Here is a 17745-nt window from a genome sequence, read left to right as displayed (position 1 = left end):
TTTGACCCAAAGACAACACAACTGTGTACTTTCCGTGATGTTTTTATCCCAGCAGATTCCCTAATGTACCAACGAGAAGTTTGCTGTTGTAGTTTATTAAGCAGCGGTGGATAAGTACATTTACTCAAGTACTGTACTTTGTAAATATACTTTTTTTTTTAATTCAAATACATCTCAGAGGGAAATGTATGCTTTACTGTACAAAACAGTAAAAAATAAACAAAAAAAGTAAAAAATATTTCACGTTGTTTTTATTCCGCTCATGGAAACAGACACATTTTGTAATCGAACCTCAGATTATTTGCTATATTATTATAGTATTAATATTCGTCACTAGAAAAATTGCATTTAAAAACTAAATCTGAATGGCAATATTTGAAAGTAGTTGCAGTAAACTAAATGTAATTGTTAATTATGAAATTTGGGAACTGAAAATTAAACATTTATCAGTAAACTGTAAGAAGGGAAAATAAATGAACCTGAAAATAATGATATAGAGCTTCTCTAGTTTTAACGAGTACTCAAAGTGCTTTAACGTAGTGCTGAACCCATTCATACACTGTGGCTCAGCCCAAGGACACTTCAACATGGGACTACAGGGATCAAACCCCCAACCTTCCGATTGGCAGGCGACCACTCAACCACCTGAGCCACAGCTGCCCCAAAAATCAAATGTATAAACAGGAATAAGTGTTGGAAGAAGTACTCCTTTATTTAAGTAAAAGTAATAAAAACAATGAAGTAAAAATACCAACAATACAGCAATGTAAAATTCTGTAAACAAAGTAAAAGTCCTGCAAAATGTAAAAAGTATTACAGTAAAAATATTGCTGTGTGTTGCGGTAACGTTTCAACACTGACAGGAACTTATAAAAATCTTAATCCTTCTGTTGTCTTCAGGTAGTCTAGAAATCTCGACCCCCCCTAGCAGCAGCAGATGTAATCTGCAGCAGGGTCGTCTAGCAACTCTCCGTTGGCTGGAGAGCTGGAAAAACCAAACTCTGGTCGGGCCAATCACATCGTGTATAGAGTGGGTGGGCGGGGCTTATGGCTGCTGCTGCTGCTGGTGAACAGCGTCTCTGGAAGACTTGGAGTTCAGCTTTTCTTTGAGAAAAGAACAAAGAACGGCCCTGAAGTCATTCTTAAAAAAGGAAGACGTGTTCGGAGTTTAAAGTGTAATCTATCAGCTAGCTCTGCTCTGATTGGTTGGAGAGCTATCCTATTGGTGCAGAGGGAATCTGAAAGACAACCATTTATCCCGCCCCTCGGATTGAGCCCAGCCAATGGTGAGTTTCCAGACCCAACATCTGGATGTGGGTCAGACCCAGACCCAACATCTGGATGTGGGTCAGACCCAGACCCAACATCTGGATGTGGGGCTGGCTGGTCTTAAAAAACTTAAAGTAACATCACATTCACTCAGCTTTATACAGTGTATCCTCAGGTAAAGAGAGTCAGCTGATGACAGGAATCATGAAGTGTTTCTAGTTCAACAGTTTAAATGTTGAGAATCAAAGAGATGAAATCAGATAAATGAATGTTTAGTGTTTGAGTCTGAGACAGATCTGCTTCACAGTGCAGAGTGTGTGTGATGGTGAACAGACTGAACTTTGATTTCAGCAGCTGATCCTCAGTCAGTGTTTCTGTCCACAAAAGAGACTCTCAGTCCTGCAGAGGACACAGAGACACTGAGGAACCAGACCAGACCATAAACCCAGGATAAAGAGGCTGAGTGAATGTGGTGTTGAAGGTGTAGAGGTGGATCAGTGAGTCAGAGGAAACTGAGTAGAAGGACAGAGAGCCAGCAGGACAGTCTACATACACTGCTAATCTACCAGAGACAGAGCAGGAGATGAGGTTTGTTATTATGTTATTGTGACAGACAGCGTAACCATCAACATCAGAGCACCTTAGACTCCAGGACTGATTATTCCATCCAAACCAACAGTCATCAATGTCTCCTCTCCTGCTGATTCCTCTGTAACTCACTGATATAGAAACATCACCTCTCTTCTCAACCTCCCAGTAACAGCGACCAGTCAGACCATCTCTACACAGCAGCTGAGGCCAGGAGTCAAATCTGTCTGGATGATCAGGATATGACTGATCCTCACCCACATTTGTCACCTCCCTGTTGTTGTCAGACAGTTTGAGTTTTCTGTTTACTGTGTTTGTGTCCAGTTCCAGTTCACAGACATCTGATGGAGAGAACAAGACACAATACAGCTGCAGGTTATCATCTGATGATTTATTAACAACTTTACTGACAATTACTGAAAGAATCTGAAGGAATCTGATGGTGATTTACAGACTGAAAACACACAATCACAACAAACAATGTTTTATTATGAAGATTCTGTCTTTCAGCCTGTTTTCTATTTTCACCTGATCACCTGCAGCTGGCTCTAAAACCATGTGTACGCTGGTCTGAAGTCAGTGTGACGTGCACACCTTCTGTTTATAGAAATACCAGTTTATGTGTGAAAATATTTGCTGTATTTATGTGTCGTACATCTGGTCCAAGGTCTCCATTCAGGGAGGAACTGGAAGGTAAATCCACCTCAACTCACTTTATTCTACATATTTTAGATATCAACTATGTAATGAGAGTTTACAAGCAGCACTTGAAGGCAACAACGCTCTTCTCTGATATCAGTGACAATTTCTGTTGACTAGACTGTAAATACAATATATTTATTAGATCTGTTGGATCACTTTGTTAAGTTTGTTGTGTTTGTGGATTTTAAATTGATTCATCATCATACTTCAGTCAAGAAAATATAAAAATCTAGTGTAACATGCAGCTGCGTTCTCATGAATCAAACTTCAAACACACTCACACTTCCTCAGACCAGGTCTCAACCACTGCAGTCCGTCATGGTCCGTCCTGCAGGAAGAAACAAAGTCAGAATCAACTTCATACACGTTCACTCAGATCCTCCATTAAACATGAACCAGAGTTCATCAGTTACTGACAGAGAAACAGTGGGAGACCTGCTGTTGTCTGTCCGGTTTGCATTTCAACATCAACTTGTATCTCACTGTGGCAGTGAACATGAGTATCTCTTGTATGTGCGTCCAGTTCCATAATAATTGAGATCAATAAAATAGTATCAACGTACGGTTCATGCAACTTTATAATACTGAAAGCACTGCGTCTGCATATCTCTGTCTTTGTGTGAACACAGTTTTAGTCGTTAATCTTTGTACACAAGTACTTTTTCTTTAATAACATTTCTTTAAAGTGACTGTACTTGAGTACAATATTCTGGTACTCTTTCCACCTCTTTCCATCTCACCCAGCGGTGAGTTACGGTCAGGTAAACGTGGCCCTCCAGGTACTGACGCCATTCATCTGCATGTACAAACCAACAGACTTTCCCTTTAGTTACCAGATAACACTAGCTTTGGTTGCCAAGGTGCTAACGAACACTGAACAAGATCTTTTAGGCAACCAAACTCTTTCAATCAAATTAGATGAAGTGAAACCTGATAGGCAGCTCATCCTTCCTACCTGTACAGAGAGGGAATTTAAAAGAAAAAATATGCTCAGGAAGAATGAGGTTGTGATTATCTGAAATGTCCTTTTTGACTAGGAAGAATTTAATTATGGATATCTGTAAAATATATCCAGTCAGCTATTAAATTATAAAACAGCTTGCCATAGTGAAAACCTTGTACACATCCTAAGTCTCTCAGACTAGAGGACTGAGCTTCACAGCTTTTCTCTGACAGCTTACAGCCACTCAACCAAAAAAGGATAAGATAATAAACAATATATGAAGTAAATAAGAGTTCAGAGTGTCATCATTTTACAAACACAAACAGCAGTACACTAACCTGAGAGTTTCCAGTCTGCAGTGTGGACTCTTCAGTCCAGCCGACAGCTTCTTCACTCCTGAATCCTGCAGGTTGTTGTTACTCAGGTCCAGCTCTCTCAGACTAGAGGACTGGGAGCTGAGAACTGAAGATAGAGCTTCACAGCTTCTCTCTGACAGGTTACAGCCACTCAGTCTGAAGAGGAATCAGAAAAACATAAGAAAACAATTACAAATAATGGTTGTTTTAATAAGGGAGACATCAGATTTAACCCATAAGAACCCGGACCTATTCCCCCTTAAAGGAAAATTATGGGGGGCATAACACAGACTAAATAGACCACATGGAACACATTTCTGAGATTTTCTTTTAAATAACCCCCTGTATTGTCAGGGATCTGAAATGTGACATATACAGTATGTCACATTGGGCATTTAGAGTAATTTCTTTCAACATTTCCTCATACATCAGCTTGATGTGGAAGACCAACTAGCACCTGCGAAGGTGGTTGGGGATTCCGCCAAGCTTTTCCTCAGTGGGCCTCTACATTCGGTCAGGGCAACTGCAACTTCCCCTGTCCTCTGTTGTACAGGAGTTTAAAGTGGCAAAGTGTAGAGTCCTACTCAGCCTCAGAGACTCCAAAGACGCCCTGGTGAGGCAAGTGGAGGTCACAACCAGGTCCGGACGCAAATGGGCAGCCAGCACAGCTGTAGAGCAGGCGGTGAGTGCTCTCAAGCTACGAGACATCCTTGTAAGCCCCTGCGTCGGAAGGAGAGGATTCGGCTCTGCGCATTTCCAGCAGTGGAGAAGCACAGGTGTGAAGAGCAGGCAGGAGATGGTTCAGGCTGAGGTGGGGACCCGTGAGGAGGAAAGGTGATGACAAGGGCAGTGGAACAAGGATCCCAGGGCGCATGGACCAAATGGGACCTTACCAAGCGCAAGATCTCCTGCCAAGAGCTGTGGTGGCTGGAGCTCTTCCGAATTTCCTTCCTCCTGCGATCTGTCTATGACACTCTTCCTTTCGCCGGCACATATACATGTATGGGGGCTGAGGGAAGATCCTAACTGCAAACTGTGTGGTCAAAACGGAACACTGGCACATATACTGTCAGGGTGTAAAACAGGACGGTATAGGTGGCGTCATGACAAGGTGTTACTGTCCCTTACCGACATATTGGAGTGGAAGAAATGCAGGAAGAGGCCTGCCTGTACGGGTTTGAAGAGAGCGATCACCTTCGTCAAGGAGGGACCAAGGCCTTTTGCAACCAAGTCCTCAAAGCCAAATCTCCTTCAAAATGCCAGGTCCTGGGAGATGAGGGTGGACATGGGCAAAAGGCTGCAGTTCCAGACATTGTTTTGTGGTCAACTGAGGGCAAGAAAATAATCCTGGTTGAGCTGACGGTGCATTGGGAGGAGGGATGTGACGTTGCCCATGAGAGGACAGCCTTGAAGTACCAGTCCCTTCTTAAGGACTGCAAGGACAAGGGATGGCAGGCATGGCTGTTCCCAGCTCCATTAATAAAAGAGAATCAGCGATACGTACAACTTAAGGCAGTGTTTCTCAACGGGGGAGGTACCGCCCCGCAGGGGGTGTTCAGAAGATGACGGGGGCGCTGGAAGCAATATTTTGGAAAGGGGGGCTTTGAGGTGCCCTTGGGGGGCGTTTGTTTGAAAGGTAGTTTAAACCAAAGATTCACAATAACAATACATCTTTACACTTTAAAATACTTGCAAAAAACAGTGGTCTGAAACATTGAAACCTGCCAGTTTACAGCACTGCAACTGGACGAGACGGAGTATTATAACTATTATAAAAAAAAAAGCAATTGTCGCAGGGTGGTGCGACGTTCCGGTTGTGTTCTTTAACCCCCCTCTTTCTGGTGGCGCTGCTCTGCTGGCGACCCGGACGCGTGTGCTCGTGTGCTGCTGCTGCTGTCCTTGTTTTGTTTTTACTTGTCTTTAGAGGAACACTATGGCGTTATTTGCACAAGGACTATTACTGGTACTGATTGTCTGGCAGCTTTTAAGGATGTGCCAAACTTTTCCACACTTGGAGGGCGGGCTACCACTTATTTACTCCAGAGACACGCTGTTGTCTCTCCGTTACACAAGAACAACATCACCGCCCGCGGATCTATTCAACCTGTCCGAGGCATTTAAAATCCTGCCGTTTCGCAGAATACTACGGAAGAGAGGCCGACGTGGTGAGACCCGAACAGCGTCTCCGCCGGAGAGGCAGTAGACCTCCGCTGCCAGGTATGATCCTGAGCAACGTTCGGTCTCTTAAAAACAAAATGGAAGAGTTCTGTATCAACATGAGGGTATGTTTTGAATACCGCTTGTTGGTATTTACTGAGACTTGGCTCCACAATGATATCCCCAACTCCTTGATTGAGCTGGAGAGTTTCTCCCTTGTTCGTGCAGACAGGGATAAAACTTCAGGGAAAAGTCAAGGAGGAGGTATCTGTGTGTTTGTGAGTGACAGCTGGTGCAGGAACTATTCGGTGAGAGAGACTGTGTGCAGCCCTGATATTGAACTGCTGTGCATTTCTCTAAGACCCTTTTACCTCACAAGGGAATTTGGCAATATCATAATTTGCTCAGCATATGTGCCGTGCCACCCAGCGGGAATGCGGTCTGAGCTGCAGCTCGTGTTACAGACTGTGTCCACCACCAACTGCTACGCACTCCGGGAGCCCCGGTTTTTATTCTTGGAGATTTTAACCACTGTAAATTGGAACTTTCCCTTCCTGGATTCGAACAATATGTCAAGTGTGGCTCTCAAGACAATAGAGTGTTGGACAAATGTTACAGTAATATAAGTCATGCATACAGGGCCAGTCCAAAGCCCCCTCTGTCAAACTCTGACCATAATACACTCCATCTAATACCTACTTATAAGACTGTTTTGAAGAGCAGTAAACCACTAACTAAGACAAGTGACTGTATGGTCTAAAGACAGTATAGAGACATTGAAGGGCTCATTTCTCTCTACAGACTCACCCTTTATACTAACGACTGTACTAATAGTCTCCCAGGCAACCTGTTTTTTAAATTTTCTGACGACACTGCCATTCCTAGTCTGCTTCACCAGAACTCAGATCCATCATTGTACTTTACAGAGGTTAACAAATTTGTTCTGTGGTTTTACATCTCATCATTAACATTAAAAAAACTGAGGAGATGGTGTTTGACCCTCGGTCGGTGGGGGATCATACCCCTTTGTCCATTCATAAGGAGGATATCAAACAGGTCACTTCTTATAGGTATCTGGGTATCCACCTGGATAACCTCTTAAGCTGGAGTGACCACGTAGATTATGTATGTTCCCGTTTACAGCAAAGACTGTATTTCTTATGCAGATTAAGGGTGTTTGGTGTCAGCCAGAACATCATGTTTTTATTTTATCAGGCAGTAATGGAGAGTGTTGTCAGGTATGGGATGACGGCGTGGTTCGGCCATCTCTCCACACAGTCCAAATCAAAGTTGCAGCACCTGGTACAGACTGCTATGAAGGTGATGGGGAGGACTGATAAGCTCTCCCTTCAGTCCATCTATGAGCAGTCTGTACTTAGGCAGGCGCAGAGAGTATTGGTGGACCCGTCCCACATCCTTCGTAATACAAGCTCTTGCCTTCTGGCAGAAGGTACAGAATCCCTAAAACTAAATTGAACCGTTTTAAATATTCCTTCGTACTAGTCTCCATCAAAATTTTAAATCAAAACTTTAAATAGATTTGTACGATTTGTAATAGATAGGCCTGAGAAGTGTGCAATAACTCAGTGTTCTTTTTTTTTTTTTAACGTGTATTTATTGTCTGTAATGGCAGCTACTACTATGCACTACGCACTCTTGAGTCCATGACAAATTTCCCCTAGGGGACAATAAAGTATATTCTATTCTATTCAATGTAGCACAAGTAGACTGTACATTTCACAGTAACAGTTTTTCGTCAGATCTTTTATAGAACCCAACGTTTCCTACTGCACCTGAAGGCAGCTTCATTTCATGGAGGAAGAGAGAAAAAGAGACGAGCGAGAGATATCGACTGTGCTTTGTTTTTTGGCAAACATTTAGCTGTTCCACAAACTCCCGGGCAGTTCAGGGCTTGTGTTTGGTGTTTTAAAACTTTCTTGTGGAAGCGATAGAGGCAGTGATGTAACTGTTTACTGTACGGGATTCTCACACCTCCACAAAACACAGCGTGATGTGGGGCTGCGTTTCTGCTATTTACTCGCAAGACAGGCGATAGCAAACCTATACTCTTCTAAGCATCAAAAATGGGCTCTCACTAACTTTCAAAGGTTGTAAACTTATTTCCATTCGGAAGTAAATCCTTCTGCTTTTACCCCTTGATAAGTGCCAGCTTGTTTTCCGTTGGAACAATTCGATTATTTAGATTTGAATGAAAAATAGATCTGAATGTTAAATTGTTAGCCGTTTCTGATTGGCTACTGTTAGTTTTTGTAATACCTAATTCAAGTTTGAATGTTACATATCTAGTCGTTCTGATTGGCTGCTGTTACCTAATTTAAATTGAATGTCAAATGGTTGCATTTTTTTAACACCTGTAAATATAATTTCTATATTCACATGGCTTTTGTGATGCATGGGAAACTAATAAATATGTTTTCATTCAATGATATGATTTTTGATAACAATAGTAACAACAATAATAGGCCTAATATTAGGGCGTAATCATTAATATCCGGGGCAATTAGCCTTCATCTTATTTGATGGGGGGCGGTTAGGGACCTGGATAATGGATAGGGGGGCACTGGCACAAAAAAGGTTGATAACCACTGACTTAAGGGGGTCATGTTGATGATGTTATTCACCTTTTAAAAATGTAATGCAGTAACGTTTATTCAGAGTACATTTATACTGACCTACTTTTTACTTTGGATTTAACTACATTTGTACAAATGTATTTTTAAATGAGTAAAATTTCTTTAAAGTAACAGTACTTTTACTTGAGTGCAATATTCTAGTACTCTTTCCACCTCTGCCTGACTCATACATGCAGACACATGAAACAGATGCAACCTCTTGTCCAAATACTTGTCCCCTTAAATATGGGGTCCAACCATAATTCCTGCATAGTCTATTCAACATAGCTGTGAATACTCTCATGTTGAAACTGACTCTGCACTTTAAGCACATAATCATTGTTTGATTTCAAATCCAGAGCCAAAATAACAAAATGTTGTCATTGTCCAAATACATTTGGCCCTAACTGTATATCCAAGTCAAGTTTATGTGCTGTGAACCAAGACATTACAATGTTGACAAGCTCCTGAGTCAGCTCTCTCAGAATAGAGGACTTCTAAACCTCATTCACTCTTTTAATCTTGTTTAGTCAGTCCACTAAATAATTAGCATACAAAAGAAAATGACATCTCAGAATAACTGAACACTAACCTGAGAGTTTCCAGTGTGCAGTGTGGACTCTTCAGTCCAACCGACAGCTGCTTCACTCCTGAATCCTGCAGGTTGTTGTTACTCAGATCCAGCTCTCTCAGACTAGAGGACTGGGAGCTGAGAACTGAGGACAGAGCTTCACAGCTTCTCTCTGACAGCTTACAGCCACTCAGCCTGAAGAGGAATCAGCAATACACAAGAAAAGAATTACAAACAATGTTTATATTTGTCCATTTAATCTGGATAGTTGTGTGTGCACGTACAGAGCTTTGTTGGAGGCTTTGACTACTGGCAACAGCCTCAGAAGAGCCTCTTCTGAAGCCGAGTATTTCTTCAGGTCAAACACGTCCAGATCTTCTTCTGATGACAGTAAGATGAAGACCAGAGCTGACCACTGAGCAAGAGACAGTTTATCTGTGGAGAGACGTCCTGAACTCAGGGACCGTTGGATCTCCTCCACTAGAGAACGATCATTCAGTTCATTCAGACAGTGGAACAGATTGATACTTCTCTCTGCAGACAGATTCTCACTGATCTTCTTCTTGATATACTCAACTGTTTTCTGATTGGTCTGTGAGCTACTTCCTGTCTGTGTCAGCAGACCTCGTAAGAGACTCTGATTGGTCTGCAGTGAAAGACCCAGGAGGAAGCGGAGGAACAAGTCCAGGTGTCCATTTGGACTCTGTAAGGCCTTGTCCACAGCACTCTGATAGAACTGTGATGGTTCAGGTTTGTTTCTAAGTAGAAACCACTGCCATGATGTTGTTTGTTCTTCTGTCAGCAGGTTGACTCCAGAGTTGGTGAATGTCAGATGGACATGAAGAGCAGCCAGAAACTCCTGAACACTCAGATGGATGAAGCTGAACACCTTGTCCTGGTACAGACCTTTCTCCTCTTTAAAGATCTGTGTGAACACTCCTGAGTACACTGAGGCTACTCTGATATCGATACCACACTCTGTCAGGTCTGATTCATAGAAGATCAGGTTGCCTTTTTGCAGCTGCTCAAAAGCCAGTTTTCCCAGATACTTGATCATCTTCCTGCTCTCTGGACTCCAGTGTGGATCTGACTCAGCTCCTCCATCATACTTGATGATCTTCACTTTGGATTGAACCACCAGGAAGTGGATGTACATCTCAGTCAGGGTCTTGGGCAGCTCTCCTCCCTCTCTGGTCTTCAACACGTCCTCCAGAACTGTAGCAGTGATCCAGCAGAAAATTGGGATGTGACACATGATGTGGAGGCTTTGTGATGTCTTGATGTGGGAGATGATTCTGCTTGCCTGCTCCTCATCTCTAAATCTCTTCCTGAAGTACTCCTCCTTCTGTGGGTCAGTGAACCCTCGGATCTCTGTCACCATGTCAACACACTCAGGAGGGATCTGATTGGCTGCTGCAGGTCGTGTGGTTATCCAGAGGCGAGCAGAGGGAAGCAGTTTCCCCCTGATGAGGTTTGTCAGCAGCACATCCACTGAGGTGGACTCTGTAACATCAGTCAGGATCTCAGTGTTGAGGAAGTCCAGAGGAAGTCGACACTCATCCAGACCATCAAAGATGAACACGACCTCTTCAAACCTGCAGATTCCTGCTTCTTTGGTTTCACTAAAGAAGCGATCAACAAGTTCCACCAAGCTGTACTTTTTATCTTTCAGCACATTCAGCTCTCTGAAGGTGAATAGAAATGTGAACTGGATGTCCTGGTTGGCTTTGTCTTCAGCCCAGTCCAGAGTGAACTTCTGTGTTAAGACTGTTTTCCCGATGCCAGCCACTCCCTTTTGTCATCACTGTTCTGATTGGTTCATCTCTTCCAGGTGGGGTTTTAAAGATGTCTTCTCGTCTGATTGTTGATTCTGGTCTGTCTGGTTTCCAGGATGCTGTTTCAATCTGTCTGACCTCATGTTCATCATTGACCTCTGCAGTCCCTCCCTCTATAATGTAGATCTCTGTGAACATCTGATTCAGAACGGTTGGGTTTCCTGCTTTAGTAATCCCCTCAAACACACAATGGAACTTCTTCTGCAGGTTATATTTGAGTTTACGCCTACCACCTGCAGCAGGATTTCCTAAATAAACACACAACAAAGAAGATCAATACGTCAAACAACATATTTCAACATTTATCAGAGAATGAGTATATGAATATATTTTGGTCCATCTCTGGAGACATTAGTAAAGGTTCCATTCATCCGGCATGTTAAATCTTTAGAGAAATCCTCTTACTGCTCTGCAGACGGTCAGCCAGCTCCTCCTGCTTCATTCTCCTCAGGAAGTGCAGTGTGATCTTCAGAAATGCCTCTCTGCTGCTCCTCCTCTGCTCTTCATCCTCACCGTCCAACACCTCCTCATCCTCCCTCTGACTCCCTAAGCATCCTGGGTAATCTGGACTCAGAACCTTCTGGATCTTCTTCAGCTCGTTCTTCACAAAAGTCCCGATCTCCTCCTCCAGCAGCTGGAACAGAAGATTATATGAATGACAAATCAAACTGAAATCACAGAAGCAAACATCAGATCCATGTTGGAAAGACCACTGGTTCACTGGTCCACTGGTCTAAAAAGTGCAGCATGGAGATGATTGTGAACAGAATAGATGTAAAGTAGTTGTTGTACATGTACAGACCATAAATATGGAGTCCAGGTGTGTTTGATGCTGCTGGGCAAACTGACCACTGGGACCCTCTGAGCTCTCCTGGTCCACTCTGTGGAGGAATCAGGAAGAATTAGCTCACATCATGTCTGTCCACACAGAGACAAACACAGGTAAAGGTCCATGAAGTGATATTTGGATGTTAACAGTTAATCAGAGGACTCCCTGTAGTGGTAAACGTTTACTAGTTCTGCTGATTATCAGTTTGAAATCTTTACCTTTTTTTGGGGGGGGATTTTCCGCCTTTAAAGGGTGATAGAATGATTATATAGGGTATTTCACACTGTTCCTTAAGGTCTCCTAATAGGGTATTTAACATTGATTGGGCTGAAAATGGCCCGGGTGCTATTCTATGGGCCCTTATGCATCCCTGTGAATATGGCTCCATTTGGCACGACAACTTTTCTTCCAAATATGGTATGCTCATGAATATTTAGATGAGCTGCACGCTGATTGGTTGAGCGAACCACATACACATACATTGGAGACGAGACATCAGGTCTCATATTTCAGACACTGCAATGTTATACATTGTTCGTCTGCTATTTCGTTACTAAATTAACTTTTTTATGCTAGAAATCAACTATATAAAGCTCAAATATGGGCCGTTTTACGAAAATTGATGGCTAATTGCAAATTTGGTAAGATGTGTCGGACTTCAGGAGCTCCACACAGTCTGACGAGACAGCAGCAGCCTGCTGGGCTCCATACCCAGGGCAAAGTCACAGTTTCTAGGTTACTGGACTCCCGGGCTCCGTGGAGCTGGCCGGCTGCCGGCATAACTATAGTATATTTACAGTTTGAATTTCGTCACGCCACTTATATTATATTTTTGTGAATTTGAGGGGTTTCGTTAGCTGCTAGTGTCCCATTCAATCCTATGGGAAAAGATCGCCGCTACACTTTCGGCATAACTATAATCAATTTACACTTTGAAGTTCGTCACGGCATGTATATCACAGCTATCCTAAGGTCTTACAAAGCTTAGCTAACACTTTTGTCCGATTTCAATTTAATATATTTTTGTGAATTTCAGAGGTCTCATTAGAAGGAATCTAGCTAGCTCTCAATGATAGAGCTCCATCCAGATCACTCGCGAACAAGAGGCCTTTATTTCCCCGATCGTTTGTTTAAATAACTCAACACACATATCCATTATAAGATTAACCGGAACCTGTGTTAAGAGATTGCTGGCGTAACAAGCTTGCTGACCGCGCTCTCACTCACACACACCGGCCATTTAGCAGGAAGAGGGGAGCTGCAGGCAGCGTTTGGTAGTCCAGTAACCCAGAAACAGTGACTTTGCGCAGGTATGGAGCGCCTTGGGCTGCCGGCTGTGACGGAGCTCCATCTAGCTCACAGCGGCCGGGGTCTGTGAAGGAGGACAGGCCGGGCGGCAAGGCATCAACCCAGGCAGCACCGGCCGCTGAATTCCGACAAACACTCAGACAAAATTTGCAATTAGCCATACATTTTCGTAACACGGCACATATTTGACCTCTACATAGTTGATTTCTCGCATAAAAAAAGTCTCAGAAGTGAATTTAGTGATGAAATAGCAGATGAACAATGTATACAATTTCTGAGATCTGCGCAAACCTATTCAGAAGACTACCTGATCTCAGGTCAGTGGTGCAGCCTATGTAAATGTTGGGGCGTGACAAAGGTAGAGACTACCCACCAAACTGTCGTTATTCAACTGTGGCATTCTATCACCCCTTTAACGGACAGGACAGCTAGGTGAGAAAGGGGAGTGAGAGGGGGAAGACATGCAAGAAATCGTCACAGGTCGGACTCAAACCCTGGATCTCTGCCTCGAGGTATAAACCGCTATGTATATGTGCGCCTGCTCTACCCACTGAGCCAAACCAGCCACAATGAAATCCTCACCTTTGATCAACAGAGTGGCGTCTATCTTTGAAGACTAGAGGATAATCCATAGACCGGTCACTCTTCATGGACACACAGCTGGGCTCAGCTTCAGGACAGTCTGGTCTCTGATGGATCCTGATAGAAAGAGGTCATTAAACTCATATATTTAGGGAAATTCTCTCTGAATCAAAGACTTTTATATTTAATTAAAAAAAAGCATTTAATTACTGACGTTATAGACGTGTTAGTGAATACAACTTACAACCACATACTCAAATGTGTTTAAAATTAATAAAAATGTCCTTTGATTGATTTTTGCACTTAGAAGCTTAATTACATTTTGTTGTCTCAATACTCTGTGCTATTAAATTAATTACATATAATCTAACAATAAGAGAACTAGATGTTGTCTCAAAGCAGTGAGTTTCAACTGAGAGTCCTTTTCCTATATTTAGGTTTCAAGTTATTTATTGTCAAACGATGACAGTGAAGCAGTCGTTGGCATTAAAATAATAAAAGTTCTCAGGCTTCCTCCAGTTGTGCTCAAACAAATATGTATAAAAAGAAAATCAAAGACATAAAATATGGCAGTTAAGGTAAAATATAATATGTATTGTAAAAGACAGGTGTACACCAAAAATAAACAACGTGAATAAACTGTAATTTTACATTTGACTATTTGTTGTAAACTCTGAAACTGAGACTGAGCTGACAGGACACATGCCGTCACCGTCCATTAAAAGACTTTTTAAAAACATCTAAAACCCAGAGATCTCACAATAAATAAAAACACATCATGTTGTTTTCATCAGTTTAAAATCCTCACTTTTGATCATCAGAGTGGCGTCCATCTTTGAAGACTAGAGGATAATCCATAGACCGGTCACTCTTCATGGACACACAGCTGGGTCCAGGTCTGGGTCCAGGTCCGGGTCCAGGTCCAGGTCCATGTCCAGGTCCGTGCTGCTTCTCTGGGCTGAAACACAACATACACAGAGCTTTGAGTGTGAATAATGATGGTGGAGTGATCTGATTGGTGGACAGTTAGATATGGTCCTCTCACCTCTGAGCTTTGGTCTGGCTGTCATGTTCCCCACACAGAGTGGCTTTAGAGGGAGGGACTCCCTCCTCTCTGTCCTCACACTGACTCATAGCAGAGTCCACACCTTCATCTGGAGAGGAAACACTGAGAGCAGCAGTCCAATCATTCATCAGCACATCATCACTCATTCATCCCTCCCATCATTTATCCTGGAAAAAAAGCTAAATATCAGCAGCTGGTCCTCTGATTGCTGCTCTGTGTCATATCAGTGTCAGTTTAATCCTTTTGGCTTGTTGGACTGTTGCTCAGACTAAAGAAGCAGTTAGAAAACATGACTGAACTCTGGGAACTACTGAGGGCCTTTTCTCATCACTATATCACATTTCATTCACTCAGCACGGAGAACTGATCAACACATGGATCAGTAATGGTTTGTTATTGGACAGAGAAGATGCTGCTGGTTCTCATTGGTCAGTGGTGAGAACGAATCAGAGCAGAGGAAGCTGCCATCAGCTGCTCTACTTCTATCTACTAGATGGCCTCATTGAGCTGTTTGGAGGATTTTACTGCTTTAAGGAAATCAGAGCTGGATGTCACTTTGTGTGGCGGCCATCTTTGATCCTGACATTTGGATGATTTAAGAGAAGAAATCAGAGAAGCTGCAGAAATCAGCTGGAAGAGGTGGAGTTACTCACTGTGACCACTGGAGGTATTTCCACTATTTTTACAATCTAAGGGCTGAACGTGCTCTAGCTGTTTTTCTCCCTTAACATTTCCATGGTAACAGCGAGCTCCACCAATAAGAGACATCGCTGATATGCTTAGGATTGTGGGTAGTGTAGTACTTCTCCATGACATCATGAATAAAACATGTTTTTCTTAAAACTTGGTTGATTTCATACACACTTCTGCCTTCTATGGTAGTATAAACCTCACAGTCACGATCTCACAGCTCGGGGTCAGTCTACCTCGGACGATTGAGACATTATGGCTGATAATCAAAATCCTTACAGAGAAAATCAATGGGACTTTCACTTCTGGAATCACACTGTTGACACGTGAACTAACAGCAGACGCTTGGCTATCGTGCTGTTATTACAGACATGTGAACTAACCGCAGACAGTTCTCCTAATGCTGTGGTTCACAAAACTTTTTCACATGAAGGACCCTTAAACTGACTCAGATTAGACCACTGACTGATAGGATTTTTGCTTTTAGATGTTTAATTACAGAACGTGTATGAAACCCATAAGCATAATAGTCATACATACGGTCATTGTCTTACTTATGGATAGAGTTATAGTTCAAATTAATTATTCCCCTTTTTGCTGGGGAGCCCCAGAACCTCCCTCAAGGACCCCGGACCCCACTCTGGGAACCACTGGTCTAATGGACTCACAGCAGCGTACCACTGAGAATGACTTAGAAATTATTATAGAATATATATATATATATATATATATATATATATATATATATATATATATATATATATATATATTATAGAATTAGAAACACTGGAACAGGTATTTGTTTTTATTTTGAATAAACAGGAAACATTGATATATGAAACTGCCAATCATATTAATTCACTTATTAATCAATGTTGCTGGACGCCTGTCTGCAGTTAGTTCTGCTCTTTAACCCCCGTATGACTGAACTTTATGATTATTATTAAGGCTTGGTGTAATGACGCCCCACTACAACTAAATTACATTTAGTTAAAGAACAACAACGACATGTAATGTAACAAAAAAGGTAAGAAGCCGTACTTACAGTTTACAGACGTCTCTCTGTTGCTTTAATGTGTCTCACGTTTCCTTCTGTGATCAAACTGTGGTTTTTATTCTCAGTTCCCTCTTTCCATCTGGGGCGCGCCCACAAACACATGATTAAAGCAGGACACTCAGAGAGCTCAGACCTCTGCCAAGCCATAAAGTCTCGTCTTAGAAGGTTTTCCTGAGTTGGTATTATTCTTAGAATAACATTCAACACAGAATGACAACAGATATTCCAGTGCACCCCCCACATCACATGCAATACTAAAATAAAATACACGTGTTCCCTTTTTCTTTCAGGTTTATTTCAGAATCAGTCAGGTAAGTATCTACTTTATTTACATTTTCCTATTTTATCTTTGAAATGCTACTTTTTTTAGTTTTTCCTCTTTTGTCCTTTTATAGTTTTATAAATCCTGTGTTTTATAGAGCATCTAATTCAACAGGCGGTTCCTTTTACTTTTCCCCTTTTTAAACCCAACTCAAATACCAAACTATATATATATATATATATATATATATATATATATATATATATATATATATATATATATAGTTTGGTATTTATTTATTTACAGTTTGGTCCTTGAACAAGGACTGTGGGACCACCTCAGGAGCTCCAGCTTCAGATCACACACACACACACACACACACACACACACACACACACACACACACACACACACACACATTCTCTATCTCTATCAAAGATCACTTCTTGTATTAATATAAAATCAAATCTCAAACCATTTGTCTCCTTCTGTGTCTGGTTTGTCTTTTATCTGTCTTTGAATGACAAAATAAAACATTATCATCAACACATTCAAATAATTCCAAGGATTAAAAGTGAATGAATACTCTGTGTGTGGTTTGAAGAATGCATGCAGCCAGAGGGGAATTCCTCTCTCTGGACCTCAATGCAGAAGCTTCCTGCTGATAGTGAAGTTAGACTTTAGGTAAGCTGCACCTGCAGTACAGCTGCTGGCTGAATGAGAAACTGCAGAGCGGCATGAGCACATTTAAACAAACAGCAGCAGGACAGGGGACAGTTGGACTCACCTGACTGCAGACAGGACACTCTGTGGAAGAAGGGGATGAATAATCCTGCCAGCTGTCTGAGATCTCCATGCATCCTCTTTCATTTAAGCCCCGATGTGCAGAGTCACCAC

At 42.2% G+C, this 17745-nt stretch overlaps 1 pseudogene across 1 annotated transcript; it reads right to left on the bottom strand.

The window, feature by feature from the left end:
- Positions 1-687: 687 nt before the first annotated feature.
- Positions 688-16843, bottom strand: LOC144530327 (NACHT, LRR and PYD domains-containing protein 3-like; annotated as a pseudogene). Its single transcript, XR_013503096.1, has 10 exons — positions 16575-16843; positions 14582-15006; positions 13774-13890; positions 11857-11935; positions 11460-11688; positions 9504-11302; positions 9241-9414; positions 3841-4014; positions 2841-2887; positions 688-2198 (listed from the first exon to the last, which is right to left on the bottom strand). The product of XR_013503096.1 is annotated as an NACHT, LRR and PYD domains-containing protein 3-like (transcript).
- Between the last annotated feature and the right edge of the window lie 902 nt (positions 16844-17745).

Source organism: Sander vitreus, chromosome 15 (genome assembly GCF_031162955.1).
Source record: "Sander vitreus isolate 19-12246 chromosome 15, sanVit1, whole genome shotgun sequence".
NCBI lineage: Eukaryota > Metazoa > Chordata > Actinopteri > Perciformes > Percidae > Sander > Sander vitreus.
This window is presented reverse-complemented; position numbering and strand designations above follow the sequence as displayed.